The 20,882-nt window shown below is 46.8% G+C and overlaps 1 protein-coding gene across 12 annotated transcripts in view; it reads right to left on the bottom strand.

The window, feature by feature from the left end:
* Positions 1–20,313, bottom strand: part of CASZ1 (castor zinc finger 1) — a 203,611-nt gene extending 183,298 nt beyond the window's left edge. For 4 of the 12 annotated variants that reach the window (XM_058854850.1, XM_058854854.1, XM_058854857.1 and 1 more), the window contains exon 1: positions 20,090–20,313. The gene's annotated coding sequence lies outside the window, so the exon portion shown is untranslated. Of the gene's footprint in view, positions 1–19,719; positions 20,027–20,089 lie in introns of those variants that run through there. The other 8 variants (XM_058854859.1, XM_058854853.1, XM_058854861.1 and 5 more) reach the window with 4 other exon arrangements.
* Between the last annotated feature and the right edge of the window lie 569 nt (positions 20,314–20,882).

The following is a 20,882-nucleotide window of genomic DNA, read 5'->3' as shown; positions in this document are numbered from 1 at the left end:
GCAGAGAAAATGCAAAATAAATTTAAAGTCAGCAAAATGCTTAAGAAAAAAATTAATTGGAAAAGTGTCTGAGATCATACTTCCGTTTTGAAGAATTTTTTTCCCTGTTTGTATAACAAAGAGTTTGGTCTAATCAGTAGCATTACTCTTTCCCTTACCTGCCAAAAGGGATTTCAGTTTTGAATGGAGTTTCCTTACTGTATTTAAATTATTTTCAGTGAAATCTACATTTGGACAGGGTTTGGGTTTTTTTCAGGTCACTGTATTGCATTACAAAATCAAACATCTGTCTGTAAGAAGAGAATATTTTCTTATATTTACAAAGCGCCTTTCCTCCCCATGTGTTCATGACAAGGTGAGGTCAGTGCATGAAAGTGCAGCCAGGCAAAGTCTCACTCTGTATAGATTTGCCACTATCCAGAGCAGGGAAACAGTACTGTCCTTTTCCAGTGCTTCTCAAACCATTTGTAAATCAACCATGAATGTACTGGGGTTTCTCTTCTACACACCACATTACATCCTCCAGCTCTGAACGTGCCACAGGTGGAAAAGGGCAACACACTTTTTGGAGGTGTACGAGATGCTGTAACAGCACAGCACCAAGCAAGGCGCTTCTGTAGCATAAATGACGACTTCATTTCAGCACAACATCTCACTCATTTAGAATGAGCAGAGAAAAAGAGATCCCATCAAACAGGAGTTGGGCTGGGCTGGGCTATGAAACCTGGGATTAGACATCTGGAAAACCACCTGAGAAAGCAGGCTTGGGAAGGCAGTGGGGGATTGCATTCCTTATCCTCCCTGTCTGGTAAACAGTTCCAGCCATCTCAGCACACTCACTACACATCCTCCTAAACTCAGGTGTCCTACAGACGTGTAGAGACACAACCTGTCAATGATAAGAAGGAAGGGAGACACAAGGAGGAACCGGGAGAACAGACAAATGAAACGAGTCAAAGACCAGAAGGCAGTGACAGGTGCAGCAGTGCCAGAAAAAGTGAAAAACTGGAATCCACAAAGTATTTTGAAGTACTGCGGGAAGCAGCTCGAACCAGAGAGCAAACCCTGAATTGTGAGTGTAGGTGTGCAGTAAATTCCCCAGCTGGGTCCTACTGGCTTGGTTGTACGAAACAAGACAGACTCTTTCAGAGTCTGAACACAGGCACAGAACAGTTCTGCTACTTCAGGGGCAGTTTTAAACACTACCAGCACTCTAGGTTAGAAAGAACTTCCTGTTTGCAGTCTGGAGCTTTCCAGTTGCCTTGAGGATGAGCAGTTATGAATCCAAAACACTGGTCTGATAGCAAAAGAGAAAAAGAGAGAAAGCTTGTAGGCCTGGGGGTTCCCACGACTGCCTGAGCTGAGCAGTTCTTCCTGCCTGGAGCCAGGAAGAATTGCCCAGGGAGATCAAACCTGCCCTGCAAAGTCCCAAATCCAAGTCATGCAAATTCCAATCTTCCTCCAAGCACTGATACCAGCACAGGGACTCTGACTTCATCAGATGCATGAAGAAAATGGGAAAAGGAGGAGGGGCCTTACTGCCTACACACACCCCACCTCAGGCAATAGAGGGGGTGTAAATAATGGAGCAGGTTCAGCAGCCAACAGCATTCAGGGTCGAGTCAGTAATCCCCTTTTTCCATTTCCGTTTGCTATTTGATGTAATTATAGTTTTTGATTGAAATCCACCCAGAGTGTAACCCCTTAGCTTAATGCACTGTTTAAATCCTTGGGTACACAACCATGCTGTTCCCCAGACTCGCCTGGAATAGGAAACCATTTCAATGCCAAAAATAAGTCTTTGCTTTCTTTGGTAACGCCCTCAGTCTTGGCTCAGCCTCTGCTACACCCACCAAAGAAGCAGGGCAGGGAGTTTAAGAGGTCTGCCTGATACCACCCATGGCTGGTGACTGTGCTGCAAGCTGAACCTGCAAGAGGGTTAAACTTTTGAAAGCTTTCTTTAATGCCCAGACACTAGAGGAGGTGGCACAGCCGTACGGACAAAGGGCCTGGAGCCTGCCCTTAACTTTTTCAGACTTGCTGCTATCCAGACCATAAATAGTAACAAGTCAAAGCACTATCCTGCCTTTGCATGGGGTAAACAGTGGCTTCTGTCCTGAAAGGCCTCCTGAGGATAAAATTAATAGAAGATATTCATAGTCTAAAGGAGGGCTGGGAGATCTACCTCTCTACAAAATCAGATCACTGCAGCAGGTTTTTCTTCTCCAGTTCACCCAGTACCACTTGCCCAAGAATGCAGGGCAACAGCTAGACCAGGCAGCCAGACACCAAACGGGTACCCGAGCAATTACGTCCCACAGAAGCAGCAGCCCACAGCAGTGTGACTGGGCTAGCAGCAACATCGCCAATACTGCTGGAGAAAAACTGCCTAGGATCAAGCAGTGTTTGAGGTGCCCATCAGTCTGTTGGAGAGCGAAAGGGAAAGGGTTCTCTGAGGGCTCCATAACCAAGTCAGTTCCCTTGTCACTATAAAAAGCCTGATGTGGGTTGGGGAGGTACATAATACATTACATAGACTTGCTTCAAATAAGCATCTCAGGACAATGAACAAATGTACAATTTCACTCAAGATTAAGAAAAAATATCTTAATTCTCCCATACAGGAGAAACTCAGCATGGCTCCCTTCAACACTAGTATTCTGTGAAGACTGAGGTATATGCAAGGTGAACATGATTAGAAAACAGTAACTTAAAGCCTTCCCCAGCAGGGGAATGGAACCTCTGGGATTTGAAAAAAGGGATGTTACAACTCCGGTTCCACACCTTCCTTTGCACAAGGAGAATGAAAGCCTCAAAGTTACTCCACAAGATTTTCCGACCTGTTGCAGAAACTCAGGATAAGTCCAAGAAAGCTGCTGTGTTTGGATGCTTCTACACCCCGAGTCGTCCCACTCCAGGAGATGTATGGTCAGCTCGGTGCAGGACCTTTGGAACCAAACAAGGCTCTTTGGACCCGATTCTATGTGGCTCAGCCTTTACGGCATCATTTATACCAAGGCCAAGAACTGGCAAAAGTGTGATGAGAACAGCACTGTTTTAAGCAACTTTACAAAGGTGAAAGGGACCAGATAATCAGCCCATCCCTTTCTATTTCATGCCACAGAGGAGTTCTGGGTGAAGGAGGAGGTCACTGAACCAGCCTCCTGGGCTGTAGGCACCTTCCCTGGCAGCACCATGACTCAGTGAGGAATCAGAGCCAGGCAGTGCCTGGCAGCCAGATGGGCTGGGCTATGGCAGGAAGATGAAGACAGCAAAGCAAGAGAGAAGTACAGGCAACATGGGAAGTGTGGGTCCCCTCGGCCAGAAGGCAAAACCTGCCCTAGGCTTTCACACTTCTAGGAACTGTCTGTCATTGACAGTATCTGATAATCAGCTGAGCCCCAGATGTTGCACCCCTTTCACCAGGAAGAACCACATGGCCAGCACAGGGCAGGGCACACCACATCCACTGGAACCTCCATGCCTTGTTCTGCCCTTTCCTGATGCCTCTGGCAGCTGAAGCTGCTCACCAGCATAAACCTGCTCCTCATCAGCTCTTCCCACTCTGCTCCAGCCCTTCTGCTCAGTGGGCACAGGGAGTCAGATTTTTTCTCTCTCCTCATCAGATATCTCTGTCTCTCTGAAATATTCAGATGATTTGGTTTTGTTCTCTTCTCCCCCACATCAAATCCTCCCTCTGCTTGTGGAAGCAGTGGATTTCACCCAGGCACAGAAGGCTAATTTACACCCTTCAGGGTTTAAAATAGCAGTGGCGTAAATGAAAAGTCCAATTTCTTCAAATTTGCATTGTAAAACCATCCTTCAACTTCCTTGAAATAAATTTTACTATTTTATTAGTGCAAACAAAATGGTAATAAAACACTAATACAGCGCCTTGTATCCAGGGGAAGAGCTAAAATTAACATAGACCGAGCAGTGTTTGCTATTACATTCAATTACCTTTTTACTTGAGATTTACATTCTCATCCCCTTAATCTCCATACTGGTGGCTTTGAAATCATTCCCCACAGTCCCTCCTGTGCTTGGAATGGACGGCAGAGAAGCTGCTCACTTGCCACTACCACTCCTGCTGCCAGCACCCCAGTACCAGCCTCTTCCCTTGAGACCCCTGGGCTAGTTTCCCTGGAACATCTCTGAAGAGAAAATACAGCATGTTCACCTGCCTTTCTTAGTCTCACTCAGGCCCTACTTTCTAAACTTCAGACAAATACACCAGCACCAAAAATACAGCCTGTGTTCTACAGCTGCCTTCAATCCAGCTCTGGAAACTGTTCCTTAATTCTAAGTTACAAGCCATGTTTCAGGCAAGTTTTATTATCTCCACTGTATAGATAACTGAAACAAAGACTGAGGACCAAAGTCAGAATGCAGCCACTCTTGGTGAGAACTGGAATAGCGTACTTTGTAGTAAAGGTATTCCAGCTTTCACCTAGGGCTCACTGAATTCAGACTCTGCTCTCGAGTTAACTGGGATTGTGTCCTGCAGCCCAGGCTTAGAGGTAAAGTCAGGGAAAGAGCAGCTACAGGGCTATCAGATGAAACTCATAGGGAGCCTGCACTGGAAAGAAAAGCCCATATTCGTACTAATACAATCCAGTGAATCCATTTCTTCACCATCAGGGAAAATTTTTAATTGGCAGCATCTATTCATGCTTTAATATAGTAAGCATGGCAGTGATTTGGCCATTATCAAAAGAATGGAAAGACCTGGACACCGCAGGAAAGTCCCACATCAGTCCATCTCCAGAAACAGACTTTCATTCTTGGCTCCTCTTCCTTTTTGTGTACTGGAAGTAGGACACCTCCCCACTTTAAGCTAAGTCAAAATATTTAACCTTTCTTTGGAGAGCATGGCCAGCATCTGCAATACAGGTGATATTCACAACTTTGCTCACCCATTTTAACACAATGTTTTGTGACACCCAAACAAGATAACTGAGATTAATTGAGCATTGTGTAACATATTTCTAAGATGGGCAAGAAAGGACTGAACAGCCTTTCATCCCAATCTCCTCACTACCCAGCCATTCCAGCACTTCCAGACTGCAGAGAGTCAACAGCTAAGAAGTATTTATGCAAAAGGGCAATTTGGGAAGGTACCAGGAAGCCTCCTAGGGAGGAGCATCTCCTGAGAGAAACAGATCCTTGAGTGTCACCCCAGCCAGGCCAGCTGTAACACATGTGGACTGCCAGGTGTCTGATAGAGAGAGCTATCATCACCTGTTTGGATGGAAAAAAACTTCTACATGCTCCAGCCAAGTTCCAAGAGTGCTGCATGGCACTCTTGCGTACCTGCAGTATGGCCCCACTGAAACCCAACCCCACCAGAATCCATTTTGTCCCACACAGCAGATTACTCTAATTCCAAGTGCTCCTAGGGCAGCTATCTCAGAACTCCCAATTCTTCTTTTTGAAGAATAACATTGCAAGATGATTCACCAAGAGATTTTGCGCCAACCTGAAAAAAAGGGAGGTCTGTGTTGTAGCACTTGGTGGTACTCAGGAGTTCTCTAGGCGGCATCCCTAACAGCTGCCCTCATGGTTCTCTTCATTTTCTCCTCAACAAAACCCTCTGGTTTCTGCATTTAAATCAGGATTTGTCTGCCTAGACCCCAAATTGCTCATCTGTCTCTTCTCCTGAGAAGCATGGTCCTTCATGCTTTCCCTCTAGCCATCTTGATCTTCATGGCTGGAAGAGAAGGATCATGCAAAGCATGAATAAATGATAGATAATGATAGATAAATGATAGAGCAACTGACAAATCCTCCCCATTCAAATAAAAAATGTGTCCCCAGGAAACCTTTCATCTGTCCACCTTCTAGAAGGCAGTACACAAAAGCCCTTGTGCAAATAAAATTATCACAAGACACCAAGAAATACAAAAGACCCCAAACAATAAAGAATAGGAAAAAGAAACCTGCCCAAAGCACAGGGCTAAGGTTGGTTTCAGCTGGTCTTTACTGTCCCTTTTTTCTGTTCTCTTTCCCGTGCTCCCCTCAACAAAGGAAGTTTGTTGTCAGGTTCAAACATTTCCTGGGCCTTGTCCGAGTTCCACCTTGTTTTCTTTTTCTCTTTTCCCCACCCTGTACAAATAAAGCAAAACCCAACTAGCACCACCTGTGATGAAAGGACAACTAAATGCAGAATTTTATCTTCTCTTTCCTTTCTCCCTCCTCTTTTTTCCCTTTTTCTTGGCCAGAAGTTTTGGGCAAAGGACAAAAGGTATTGTAGGGTAAGCATAATTCCAAGGGCTGAGTCACTAAAGCACTGGCTGCTGCTGGGGTACAGTAAGCCAAGCCACTGCTTCACTAAATGCAACAAAAATGCCAGCAGCACCACTGCAACCTCTGCCTGTCCCAAACCACAAGGGGCAACAGAGGATTCACATAGCATGAAGAGGTATAAAGAAATTAAATAAAATCCTGGTACAAATATCCTCACCTAAGAAATCTTAGCAGGAAAGACTGCCACATCACAGAGACTGGGCTCTTCCCTGAAAATAATAAAAGTTGTGAAGGAGAGAGTAAAAAGTTACAGCCTTTACCTATGATAAGGGAATGCTCAGATGCCTTCTTCAGTTCTTCATACAGGCCTACTTTTTTGATTTCACGACCCGAGTCAGACCCACAGCTGGTCAATCCTGTAAGTGATCTCTTTCCCCACCACTGTAAGCTCTGGAGGCAGGCAGCTCCCATTTCTCCTGCAGCCCCAAGCACAACACAAGAAGGAGCACGGGGCTTACAGGCACCCCTACGATGCAGAAAATCATCCATCCATTTCTGGCTGCAAATGAAACGGTGCCCCAAGCGGGTACTTGCTCAGAGCATGTTCTAAAGTGCACTGCAGACCCTTGAAACTACACAGTGCATTTGGGGGAGCTGGAGCACTGGCTGTTTGTTTATTTTATGATTCACTTTGGTCTCTCTCAGTTGCACTGTTATTCTACACCTGTTTGCTCCCTTTCTCCAGGCTGGTAACAGGCAGCACGTTGTGCAGTGGGGCCCTGGCCTGGCTCTTTTTGTGTTTAATGAGATATTTGTATTTAGTTCTAGGCTATCAATAGTCAGGGAGAGGGAAGAGGCAGAAAATTTCCCTCAACAGGCATAATCAGTTCAGCAGTGATGTGGAGCAAAGTCCTGAAATGGACAGAAAGAGAACAAATGCCTTTGTTGAACAACTCTCACAAGGACAAATCCTGCTTCCCTAGAGCAGCACATCTCCTTTGGAAACCGACACTCACACAGGGCGTTACACTGCTGCTCTGTTTCCTTAAGGCAGACACAGGCCTGGCCTATTGCAACAGTTCTGGCATCTCTTTATGGCAGACCCCATGACACATGGAGGCGGCTGAGAACAAGGGATCATGCTTTTCCAGGAACAGGGAATCCAGATTTTCTGGTTTATAAATTTTCCCATCTGGATTTGTTTTGTTGTTCATAGGGTAGATCACCAGAGATAAGGAGAGAAAACTAAAGAAATATCAGAGCAGTGGCAGCCCTGATGGGCTCCGATGAATTTCTTGCATGTGACAATCTCCTGTTTGGGCAGAAATTTGAATGCATTTTCCAGCAACACAGATAAACTGGCATCTCCCCTGGGGAATGTTTCAGTTTCTGCTGCTGCCTACAGGTTCTGTGACGCAGGAACTGAGGAGCTTAGACATGCCCACTCTCAAGACTGGCTCCATAAGAACATTGCAATTTCTCTACCACTTGCATGGCAAAAATTAAAACCATCTCAGACTTCTTCATGTGAAGCCCCTTACTAGAGCCGGTTATTACCTGAAGTAACTCCAATGAAAGACTGTTGGGGAAGTCTTCCAGGTGGCATAGGAAAGACTTATAAGGTCATCTCCACATAACAGAACCAGTAGTTTCACCACTCTGTGGCACAGGGCCTGTCCGAGCCTGTTTTCTGGGGAAGAATCCCCCAGGATTGCAGCCAGATGGTCTTAGGAACAGCTCTCCCAAGCTCTACCAAGTCATACCCCTGCTCTCAGGTAAGACCAGGCCCTCCAGAACCTATCAGGACCTCTCTTCCCACCCCTGCAGCCTTGTCCCAAGGCTCTGAACTTTTCCAGTGCCAACAGCTGTCTAGGTACAGAAAGGCACCTGCAGACTAGAGCAGATATGGGCCTGGAGCCCAAAGATTCACATAGGTAAGAGCATTCTGAGGAGTGGAACAAAGGGGCCAGGAGCTGTGATGCTAGGCATGTTTGCCCTCTCCTGCCACCTCTAAGCCCAGCTGCTGAATTTACTCACAGCAAGGACAACTTGGTAAAGCCAGCCCAGTGCTGTCAGCTGGGAGCCTCTGCACACTAAGCTCCTGGTTAAATGTTTTCATCAAAACCAGAGCGAGAAAGTGCAGAGCAAACACCACCAATTAGTGGCTGGGATGAATTCCTGCTAGCATATCTGGTGAGAGGGGCATGAGTCACCTTAACCCTTTGGGAGCCAGAGCCAGAACAACTCCACAGGAGAGACAAGGAAGACAGGAGCTTTTATTTGCAACCGCTCCTTTTCATTTATTTGTAGGGAGCTGAATTCAGAAGCAAACACTTGCTGTGTTTGGAAGCACATTATCCCCATAACCTCTGCTGTCACCATTCTGCTCCAGTGAAGATAGATGTGAGCTGGTTCAGAGAGCCAGGCAGCACCTCAGGGCAGAGGCTGCCAGATGCATGTTGAGGAGGTCTGGGGTTGGTCATCCCTCAAACCATCTCTACCTTCCAAACCCATTTCAGGTAACAGAAAATATCACCTCACTTTTGCTGAAGACCAAGGTGTCAGTGAAAGTAACATGACAATACTTGATGTCTCATTCCAAGACAAAATGCTTCCCCATTAGGAACATGAGGAAATGTAGTCAGCAGTAAGCGGACAGGTGGGCTCAGATGCATATGTCCCTCTTTCTGTACACTGCTGTAAACTGTCCAATTCCAGAACACGTAAGAGGTGGCCAAAGTTAACTGTGTGACTGGGCTAAATTATCTTTCAGCATAACTAACATGCTGCTGTTTGTGGCAGGATTCAGTGCCACAAGTATAAACCAGAAATTCAGCTATCTAGGAGTATCCAATGTTGCAATACTACAGGTGTTCAGAGATCAGCCACTTCTGCAGCAACCAACCCTGAAGTCAGAATTCTCCTTTTGCTCTCAGTCACTCAAGCAAATACCCACTGACTCCACCTCAGCAAGGACTCAGCAGACACTGCAGGAAGGGCCCAGGTCTGTGTATGGACCAAATCCTGCCCACCTACTATAGCATCCAGAAGAGATGGCACTGCTGCTCTGGGCAGTGTTTTGCAAACTCTCTACAATCTACCTTGGACCAAGCTCCCTGTCTCAAGGTGAAGGACAGAAAAGGCACGGAGGTAGTGGACCTGCAGCTATGGAGATCAAGAGGCATTCATTCAAGGCGAGGAAGCCAAAAGCCAGGAAAGGATAAATTAACACCATGGTTTATACTGGGGAGGTTCCTTTCAATCTAGAGCTATGTGGCATGCAGCCCATGATCAGGCCCTCCATGGTTCCATGTGTCTAAACCTGGGGCCCCCCAGATGTGAATTTCAAGCATAGCAGGACTACTGGAGGAGACAGTTTCAGATCCTGCTGAGCCAGCTTGTGGCTGTGTTCAAAACTGAGTAAATTTACAGCTGTAAGCTGGGAGTTTATACAACCCCTAACTCGTTAGGGATGGCTGACCAAGCCAGAACGATTGCTCCCCAGCCAACAGAGCTCCTATTGGTTAGCCCTCTGACTGCCTGTTAGGTTTTATTATTTTTCTTTCTCTTTTGCTTAGGTGGGGGGTAGGAAAGGAAATATCTATTTTTGTTTCTTTACTCACCAAACACAAACTAAAATTAAATCTCAGGTTCAATCCACTACAGATTCCTCAGTGTATCAGCTGGGGACTGCAGCATGTCCAGTGATCAACTCCTTGGATGAGGCTGCTGTATTTGTCTCACTCTGTGCAGTCTTTCACCATGAACAGCTCCAAAGGATTCAATGTATTATCACCAGAGTTCACAAGGCTACTCTTATGCTGCCCCTTTTGTGTGGACACTTCCCTCCCCGCAGATGTTACTCTGCTCTAACCTGGGCTGCAAGAAAATGTGCTCTGAGTTGTCTGAGTTTAGCGCAGCAAATACGGTGCCCTGAGAAGATGTTCCTTCAATCTCCTTTACAAGGATAAACAGTTGAAGCAGTACCAGACCTGAAGTGATCTGGACCTGGATTCACACACAGCAACACAGGGAGCTGCCAAACAATGGGAAAGCAGCAGGCAGAGTGTGAGTGGGACTCCAGGAGCCCTCTGATGGGAACAAAACCAGCATCATCCACTGTGCCTGCAAGTGTAAAAGATATCCAGTCCAAGGGAAGCACGGGACTTGCCTCCATGTAACTGGCTCAACCTAAGATCCTCTATTTTCATTACTGGTCCTGGTCCCAGTTCTTGTCTGAAAGGCATTTTTAGCAGGAAGTCCAAACATGATCCAACTGTAACAAGGCTGGATGAAGGACTAGGGGGCTCTCCTGGGACTTACTATTCTTTGTGACCACAGAAAAGACAAGGACAGTCATACCAGCTTCCATAACACACATATTCAGGAGCATGAGGTGCCCAAGCATGGTGAGAGGGATGCATACCTACCTCAGTCGTTACAGCATACCTACCTCAGTTGTTACAAGGCTGCAGGCACACCACTCACTGTCCTGGGAGGATGCAGTTTTTCTAGGACATGGCTAAGGAGCATAAGTAGGTCTCTCCTTTACCCTCTGTTCCATCCTAAATACGTAACAGCCCAGAACACCAATAGTTTACATGAGTTAAAGAGCCAGCTGAGGCTTTAGGGACTCAGGCAGGATAAAATACTCTTAAGCACCCAGCCACCAAGTAAGAAAATTAGGTAAATGGGGACCTTTGGTTAAGTCTTAAACAGGAGACTGGAAAAGGGGAAATTTCCTTTCTCCCTGCTCTGTGAGCAGGGATCACACTACCTACTGCTGCTCCCACAGTTTAAAATACTTAAGTCCTCCAAGGTGCAGCTTAATTTTCTTTTTTAAAAAAGAAAAGTGTCAGTCTAATTAGATAAATCCTCCAAGCACGTGGCCCAGAGTTCGTCATGGAAATTAACCTCCTTGAAAGATCACAGTGACTGAAATAAGAAACTGTGTGTTTTGGCATAGTGCAGTGAAATGGGAGATGCAGGCTGCATTTCATATACCTTCCCTTTCATAAACCTGCCGCATTTCTTATCTGCCCTGCTGGCCCTGAGCTCGGCAGCAAGACTTTATCTCCGAATGCCTGTTTGCAAAGCGCTTCTGAGAGGTTACAATAACCCCTGGGAGAGATTCTGCTGGCTCACTAGTGTGAAAGGACACTGCTCCCCTCATATAAAGTTGGACCAGCCTGAGGCACTGGTAGAGGGGCTCATCACCATCAGGCCTCTGGAGAGGATGTTCTGCAGACACAGCTCCCATAGGGAGGCAGCCAGGCTGGGAGCTGCTTGCCAGCCCCCCAGCTGCTCTGCCAGCCTCATCGTGCACCACGCAGGCAAGTGTGATTCTGCACAGCCCTCACTCTGCCTGGCATGGGGATGGGCTGAGTGGGCCAGGAGGGAGATACCTCAAGGCCACAGGCTGAGATGACATAGCTCAGTTTGCATTTATGCCAGGTACATTCACGTCTTCTTATTTAGAAAGCTCTGCCTTTCTGTCCACATCGGGAAAGGTGTAGGGCTGGCAGCTCATATTGCTTAGGAATGTAATGTCCCAGTACCTTTGCTATTGGAAGCAGAAGCAAAACCAGGAAAGAAAAGAACTGGCTTTTAAGTGAAAGTGAGCTGCCACCCCCACCTTCAAATACAAGCAGGGATCAGAACCGGGCTATCTTGTCATTTTAGGACACACTTTCCAGTCAACTTTTCTCCAAGCCCAGCAGACAAACTTATGCTTGGGTCACACTCTTTAGCACTTGTTCCTCTGGCTCCTCCCAAGCGTCACTACACAACACATCTTTATAGACAGCTGAAACAGGACCCCTTTTCACAGTTCCATATAGACCATCAAGGGATTCTCTCTCTTAAGTTTTCCGGTTCCCACTGTTCTTACAAAGAATGGCATCCAAAACAAAAAACTCCCTGAAACACCTGTAGAGTTTGTCTACCTCCTTCCTTCCCGAGTCTTGTTAGAGACGATGGTGTGTATGATGCTATGCTGCCCTCCCAGCACTGAGACCAACCTTGCCAGCTGACTTCACACACAGAAGGATCAGGAGCAGCCTCAGAGACGAACTCTGAGGTGACTTGTTGTATTGTCATTGAAACGACAAGCCCTATGGCTTAGAATCTGGGAGTTGTTTCCAATGTTTCAAAACAGCATCACTGGTGGCAGAACAAAAATAGGATACCTTCTGGAGAGAAAACTACCCCAAAATGCCATGGCATGGGCAAGAAGCCAAAGGCCCCCAAAGGCCCCAAAGAACTGACAGTTCTGCTATGCCTTTTCCTACAGCAGTCATTATGCACGAGGCCTTGGCAGCTGGATGGCTCTAGAGCTCACCCTGTGAGCACAGACTCTTCTATCTCCAGGTCCTATTCTAGACCAGCCCAATCACGCGTGAAAGGTATTAGCTGACACCTCATCAACAGCCACTGGACAGAGTGAGTGAGAGGATTTGCAGGCAGATCCCTTTGCACAAGAAATAGTGTCTCCTTGCTACAACTCATTAGCTCTCTCAGGAAAGAGCTCAAAATACAGATGATGCACAAAAATTGCACTCAAGTTTCCTCCTGCTCCCTCCAGATCAGGGCTGAGGCATGCTGGAAGACACTACCAGAGAAATCAGGCTGAATTCAAGGCCTAATACAGTTCCTTAGCAGTTCTCTGTCAAGTCCAGGCAAGCTCCACAGTTCCATTACTAATAACTTAATACCTAATAATATTACAATAACTTAATACCTTATAATATTACCAATGTAATACTTTAACTTGATGCCAAGCACCTGGACCCAGAAAAATCAGCATTTAGCAAGACTTCTACCTCACTGCAATTGGCTTGTGCCAGCTGATCAAAACTCAGTATCCACAACTCCTTCCCACTTGCTCCAAGGTATTTGGAATAATTTTTAAAAATGTAAAGCTCCTACTTCAGCCAGAAGCTAAGGGCTGAACCAAAGAGACAACAGAGACTGCAGGAGGGAAAAAAATATTCAAGTGCTATTCCACTCCTCTTCTTCAGGCTTTGGATGCATTAGGCAAATTCCCAATTACAGCAATCCCTTCTGCCTGCAACTGGAATTGAGATAAGAGACCAGAAAGAAGGGCCAGTGGGCATCACTGAAAGCTCAGCATCTTCCATTACACATCGGCACAGTAAAAAGGGCGATGCCTACCCTGAAATGCTTTTTTCCAAAAGGAACACACACACACACACCCTTTAGAATGGGTATGGTGAAATCTGCCTGGAGAGGGAAGGACTCAGCAACACCAGCAGGTTCCTGACTCCTTATCATCAAAACAAGAAGCCCAGCCTCTGAATTAATTTCATCAGTGTCCCCTTTCTTCCTTCTCCAAGGGCTTAAATCTCCAAACGTGACTGCAAGCACACTGCCAAGGAGGTCGTGCTGCATCTGAATCCACAATGGATTCAAAGACATCTCCGTGTTTTGCTGTCAGCCTGAAGTTTGAATAAGGGAGCCCACCAGAAAGAGTGAATGAACGCTGGCAGCTGCCAGCAGATCAGAGCCGAGCCTGTGCTTTAAGCCACCTAGTGTCCGAGCCGCGCAGGGAGATGCTTCAGGAAATTCAGGCTAAGAAGAGTTGAGACATCCAAGCAGAGCGTCGCGGAAGGGAGCAAAGCACGGGGTGCACGGGCAGAAAAGCGGCCCCGAGCCGAGGCAGCGGGCGCTGAAGCGGAGGCGCGGCAGGGAGCGGGCCTGGGCCGCTGCTCGGGCCCGGCTGCGGCCCTCAGCTCCGCGCCGACGGAGCCACGCGTTCCTCAAAGCCTCAAAGCCATCTCCGCCAGAGAACGGCTCCATTAGACGCCAACGGTTCAGCCCCAAGGTCCAGCTGGGTTGCTCGGATGCAAACTTGGGAGATCTCTGGGATGCAAACTTCGAGACAACTTGCCCCAGCACAGGCCTGTGGAACGAGCTCAGAGGCACAAGCCCCACTAAGCTGTGCCCACTCCCCTAAAAACCACTTTCATCCACATCTCCTTTCTTGCTCCCACAGTAGCCCCCTCCTCCTCACTCTCTTTCTCTGTGTCCTCGAGGCTCCTCTCACCTTGAGGAGTGTTAGGATTACCCAGCATTTACACTCAATGCTCCTCTTTATTCCTTAAGACTTATTAAGAATGATAATGAGCTCCAAAGCAGTGACACGTCTCTCTCTCTCCCCCTCTGTCGCGCTCTCTCTCTCTCTCTCTCTCTACGTGCCTTTTCCGTCAAAGGCACACAGGACAAATCCGACCAAAAAAAAAAAAAAAAAAAAAAAAAAAGAGCCTTGACAATATGGATCAAGGACACATGAGGATTTATATTCTACAAATCCAGCCTTTTTTGTTTTTATTATTTCTCCTTAAATTTCATTCCTTTCCTCTTCTTACTATGTCGTCCCCCCCCCATCCCAAACCTCTCAGCCTCTGAATGAAGAAGAAGAAGAAGAAGAAGAAGAGAAGAAAGCTGCTTGCCTGGAAAACCTCGTTAATGTGGAGCTCTTAAACGGTTGATTAATTTTAGCAAAATTTATGATGCGCACTTGCTTTTCTTTGAAGCTGCAGTCTTATATACCAAAAGCAAGTTAACTTTGAGATCTCTGTGCAAGCCAACTGCCCCCAAATTCTTAGATATCCTATTTAGGTACAACAAATGTACGGGAGAGAAATGCGACACCAGAGCATGGAAACAGTCACCCTGTCGGATGCTCAAAGTGGTTCGATTAAAATCCCTTTGGCACAGCCTGATAATCACAACCTGAAAACTCCCAACTTCTAGCTATTTAACTTCCCATAAAGATTAAAAAATAAAAAAATTACTAGTCACTCCTTTAAAAACAAAAGGAAAGAGGGAAACATGAATACAAATTCCAAGAGAAGTCTCCCCAAGTTACATCGGCACACGCCACAGAAACGCCAGACTCTCGGCTGCACTGCAAACATCAGGTTCTCCCGAAGCCACCTTTAAACCAGCTATGTTTCGCCAGAGGAAAAAACTGAGCCTGAGGAAACATCATAATACTGATCTATACATACCTTGAACTATACCTCAATATTTCAGTCATCTCCTCAGCTTCCTCCTACCCAGTATTTGCTTTTATTCTTTGTCTCCCTCTACTAGACTGTTTTTCTGATACAGACATCAGAAGGTTAAGGGCTCAATTATCAAGTCTGTTGAATCCTCAGCTTCACATTACTTAGGAGGTTCTCTGTTGCTCTTTGGAACTACACTGCAAAATCTCTATCCTTCTTGGCTTTTCTTTTTCCTACTTGAAACGTCTATTTCCAACACACCCCTGTGTGTGAACCCACAAATCTATTTGGGGTAAACGGAAAGAAACTCTGAATTGGTTTGGGAGACAGAAACATTAATAAAAATAACCTTAAGACTGCCTAGCCAGGCTAAACCTGAAGCACTCGCAATCTTGAAACCTAAAGTAACATCCACATGGAATTTACAAAATATGATTCGAGTGGTTCTAATTAGTCCCAGTCTGTGGAAATTTGGAAGGAAGCGGCTCTTTGATTAATGTTACAAACCAGAAAGGAAACATATTTTAAAAGTTAAAGTAGCAGCATTGTGGAATACAGAATCATTACCAGCATGCATTTATGATACCTGCTTCAATCAGATGGGTTGGGGTTTTGTTTTTAGGGTTTTTTCCTTTTTAGTTTAAGAAAAAAAGGAAGACAGGATGCAAGTAAAAGCTTTTGTTTATGGAAGTGTGTCTCGCTTTTATCTCCCAAGGAATTTATATAGCTGGACTGTGTATAAATCCTTCTGAAAATGAAATTAGCAAAACCAAAATGGGGGTGAAGGTACTGGGGTGAGTGTGGGAGGGGGCAACCATCACCTCAGTAAATCATAGTGGATAACCAGCCCCTTGGCTTGGACAGATAGCAAATTCAGCTTTAATAGGAAGAAACACAGTTGGAAAGGGAAAGAAAAAGATTCATACCTGCAGCAAACTCCTTGCAAAAATGAGGGACAATTTTTAATAAGCTTTTGAAAGTTACTGTGCAAGTTTGCTTGGGCTTGAAAAGAAAAAGGAAATAAGGGTTTTTTCCAGCTATCTTGATTGTTTTGGGTGGAGCTCAAGCATGTGTGTATATATGCTGTATATAAAAATGAATTACTAATTCTTTCCTGGAAACTGTTTGAATTATAATCTGCAAGATACAAAAACACACCTTTATTTTAACACTGATTTTAATAGAGATAGAACTGGAGGAAGGGGGGAAAAGTGAGGGAAATGTTTTTTTCCCAGTACACAGCAAAACCCTTAAGCAAGAGTAACATCCCACTACGTGTACCCAGAGACACTTTGCTCAGCTGTACAACATCAACTTAACTCCAGCTTTCAGTGGCTTTTCTCTGTACAAAGGCTTTGCTCTGAAACTGCAAGAATGACAATATCATATGTGTGGAAAGCTGACACATCTTTTAAAAAGAAATGAGGAAAAATAAGCTGTTGACTTCTTGGTTAAAGTATTTTGTTCTTCTAACTCATGTTATTATGTCACTGGGCTAAAAAAAAAGAGAGAGAGAGGGAGAGAGAGATATGACTTTCCTTGAATGATCTGTTTAACCTAAGCCAGAGGAAAAAAAAAGAAGTCATTAATTACTTATGTGAGCTATTGCTTCTGAAAGACAATAAACCTGCCTGGTCGCCATGGATATGACATATTTGCTCTGAAAACAACACAATAATTAGCAAAGGGGAAAGATACAAGGAGAATATGCAAACTCCTGAGTTTAAAGCCATAGTGTTTCCTTTTTTCCCCCTCCTCTTTTTACTTGTCAGAGTCAATTCTGTTTGCAATTCAAATCAAACAAATAAACAGAATACTTACAAAAAATTTTATATGATCTCCCACACATCAAATCACACACACACACACACAAAAAAAAAAAAAGGGGGGAAAAAATTTACAAGGAAAAAATATTTAAGTCTAGTATAGTCAGATCATAAATCACTTGGTGTTTTCTGTATATATGTATGCATGCATATATATATATATATATACATACTCAAAATGTAAATGTATATACACAAACATATATGACTTGTAAGGGTTACATACACTATTTCCTCTAGGATTATTTTTATTTTTAGGATCACTATAGAAGCATACCAGGAGGAAAATCATCTCTGATTTAGGGAGTGGAAACGTTTTGAAGATACACTAAAAGAAAGTACAAGGTTTTTTTTTATTGTGCTAAACATGCATTATGTTGGTCATATATTTTTTCCAAATCTTTGAACTTTCCTCTAAAAGATGAGCAAAAACCCACAATTGGTGTGCAACATGCATCAACCTAATCAACACACCGGCTTACCAGGACTTCCCAAATTTTAAGAAAAAAAAAATTCTCTCACCTCGATTACTTTGGTTCTAAAGTGATATCACACTGAATCACATGTAATAATGCAATGGGTAAGTTAAGAAATAATGAAAACTGAGTTATATGCAGAGAGACTTCTTTGAAATAATTTATAAACGTTGCAGGGAAAATGTTTTTTAGATTGCTCTCTCATTAAGATGAGACAAAGACTATTAAAACCTTCTCTAATGCAGTAGCTTTCTGGATTCTGACCTTCCACATTTAGAAACCAAGTAATAAAAACACCCTAACAAGCACTTTATCTTTGGAGATATTTAGACTTTGAACTTATTTTAACTTTAAAAAGACTTGGAAGGTATAAAAATAACAATAGAGTTGCCACAAGTTTCTGTTGTTGTGTTTACAAAGCTAAAAAAAAATCTTTAGAACAAAATAAGCAGATTAAGGAAACATCCCCCTAATTTAACTGTCTCTTTTTCTGGCTTTTTTTTTTTTTTTTAAACAATAGTTTTTAGCTGGACGCTTTGATCTTGAAAGGGTTCTGATATCTTGTGTGATGAGGGGGGAAAAATGATCTGTTTTAAATGATGATGCAAAAAAAAGGATCAAAGTCCTGACTTTCTGTTAGCCATAATAAGTTCTGTCTTGCACAGAGCTTCAACTTCAGGCTTTAATATATAAAATATACAGGAGCCCAGTAAAAGCGCTGAAAAGGTACAAAGTCTGAAAACAAAAGGGGACGCTGCTCCTTTAAACGTTTTAGTGCATATGGAGTTTGATTTCTGAAAGAGATCAGTTTAACATCTCCATAGAAACCAGCAACAGATTATCATCAACAGAATAAATAACTAGTCTAATAAATTAAACAGGAGGCATAAGATCTGGAAACTTGATTACTGAAGTTCAACAATATTCTCCCATAAACTCTTCCAAGCCACCTTTAGTGTAGCTAACAAGGTGGCAGCGACACACAGATAAAAGGTAGGTGGGAAGCAGTCAGGACTTCTGAAATGAGTAGTCCGAAACCTTCGCAAGAAATTATACCACGCTGACAGTCAGCAAATCAATAGCGGAAACAAATTCATCAATGAAGTTTTGGGCGAGACAACTACTCTTTGACGGAGCGAGCTGCCAGGACCCGCTGTGCAGTGCAGCGCGGACAGGAGGGGGCACACAGAAGGTGGACGTGCAGCTCCTGAGAAGTTTCACCTTTCCGACCCGAAAGAGCAGGAGGGCTCGAGTCGATCGCTCAAACCTGCCGTGATTCCGAGCAGCCTCCGGCCGCAGCCCACCCCTCAAAGTTTGCCGCACAAGTTGCCCGCCGCGCAGTCGAGCGCTCACGGCGCCGGCCCCGGGCAAGCGGCAGCGCCAGTCCCGCGCCCGCCCGAGCCTCTTGACAGCTCGCTCGGGGCCCCGGGCCGCCGCCGAGCCCGCCTCTGCTCTGCACCGCGGCTGCCCCTCGCTCCTCCTCTGCTCCCCGGGACCGCCGCTCCGCGGCCGGCCGCGCTCGGGGCCCCAGCACGGCACCGCTCCTCGCCTTCCCCGTCTGCGCCCTGTGCCCCCCCACCGGCCCGGCTTATGAGTGACAGCTCGGACACCTGTTCCCCGTCCCCAGAGCCTCCAGCGCGGGCAGCCGCTCCCCCGGGAGTCCCGGCCCGTGCCCCCCACCCACCGCAACCCGGCCGACCGTCCCCCGCCCGCCACTACCCCGCCGTGCGCGGGGAAAGGGGGAAAGGGGACGGAGACGGAAGGGGGAAACTTCCTGGCTCCGGATGGCAAATCAGCTGCGCATTCTGCAAATACCACTGGGTAAAAATAACCTGCTGCTTCGCCCGGGGGGCCGGACACCGGCTACCCCGACCCGCGCTCCCGGCCGCCGCGGCCCCTGCCAACCGCGACCCTGCCGGGGAGCTGCGGCTGTACCGCTGCGGGCACCGGGACAAGCGCTGCCGGCCCCGGCCCAGCCACTTTGCAGAAAGTTCCCCGGCACGGCGCGCCCCGCCGCACCCGGCCCTGTCCGCGGAGCGCTCCAGCTGCCGCTCGCCCAACTTTGCTGCCGCCTTTCCCCTCCCACCTCTCCATGCCTCGTCGGGACCCTAGGGTGGTGCGGCGCAGCGGGGCTGCGGTTACCTGCCCTCGGCGCGGAGCGGGAGCACGTGTTCCCCCGTCCCCTGCCCGGGCTCCTGCCAAAGTCTTGGAAATTGACGGGCGCCGCGGCGGCCGCGGCTCCTCGCACGGCGCTACCCCGCCGCCGCCGGCCCCCCTGCCGCCACAGCACCTCCCTCCTCCCGCGGGGCCGGGCGGCCGCCGCTGCCCCCGATGTCGGCCGGTGGCCGCAGAGGCTGCCCGCTGCCCGCGGAGGTGGACGCTGCCCCACGGGAACCAGCTCGGAGAGCGGAGCGTTGCCCACCTGCCGGGCAGCACCGCCCGCCCGCGCAGCGCCCCGGCCCCGGGGCTGCTGGCGGCGGAGCCGGAGCCGGGCGGGAGCGGACGGGCTTACCTGCACTTGGGGCTGCTTTGGTTGACTTTCCAAGTCAAGGGAAATGTGTGTGTGTTTGGGATGGAGGCAGCAGCGCGCATGCGCCATCAAACTTGCCCTGATCCCGGATTTTTCCTCCTCGCGCTCCCCTTTGCTTTGATTATTGAATTTTCCTATTTCTAACAGGAGGGCGGGCGCCGCGCAAAACCCGGCCTGGAGTCCGCCGCCGCCCGCCCCGGCCCGCCCGGGGTGGGGAAGGGGGGAGCGGCGGGAGGGAGCGGGCACGGAGCGGACTCGGTCTCCAGGCAGGCAGGGCAGGCAGTCAAGGGAGAGGCGCCTGCAAAACCCGGACCGGATTACCCTCCCCTGGCAAGGGAAAAGGCGACAAAGTGTCCGGATTTCTCAGCCCTCGCGGGCAGCTGCCTGTCCCCTGCCCTGTTCCCGCACTAGCGGTTCCTCTTCCCCATCCGTCCTCCTTCCCATAGAATCACTGTAAATTTTATAAAATTTTCTATTTTGCAGCTTGCTGACCCCTGTTCAACTTAGTTCCCTAAGACTAAACTCCATGGAGATGATGAATAACTAGGTTGTGTGTACTGCTTTATTCTCCTGCTGGTTTTCCTAGGCATGATGTTCAGTTGCTATTTTACAAACTTCTAAACTTCTGTACTTTTCTTTTGCTAATGTTTTTTTTGTCTGGATTTCACTCAAGTTTAGAACTAACCATTGTCTTGGATCTACAAGGGTAGTATTTCTCAGTTCGGCTGTGCTGGCTTTGCTGGCAGTTGCACACAGGACTGACTTTTGTGGGTCT

The sequence above is a fragment of the Poecile atricapillus genome, chromosome 22 (genome assembly GCF_030490865.1).
Source record: "Poecile atricapillus isolate bPoeAtr1 chromosome 22, bPoeAtr1.hap1, whole genome shotgun sequence".
NCBI lineage: Eukaryota > Metazoa > Chordata > Aves > Passeriformes > Paridae > Poecile > Poecile atricapillus.
The sequence above is the reverse complement of the archived record's forward strand: the minus strand, read 5'-3'. Positions and strand labels throughout refer to the sequence as shown.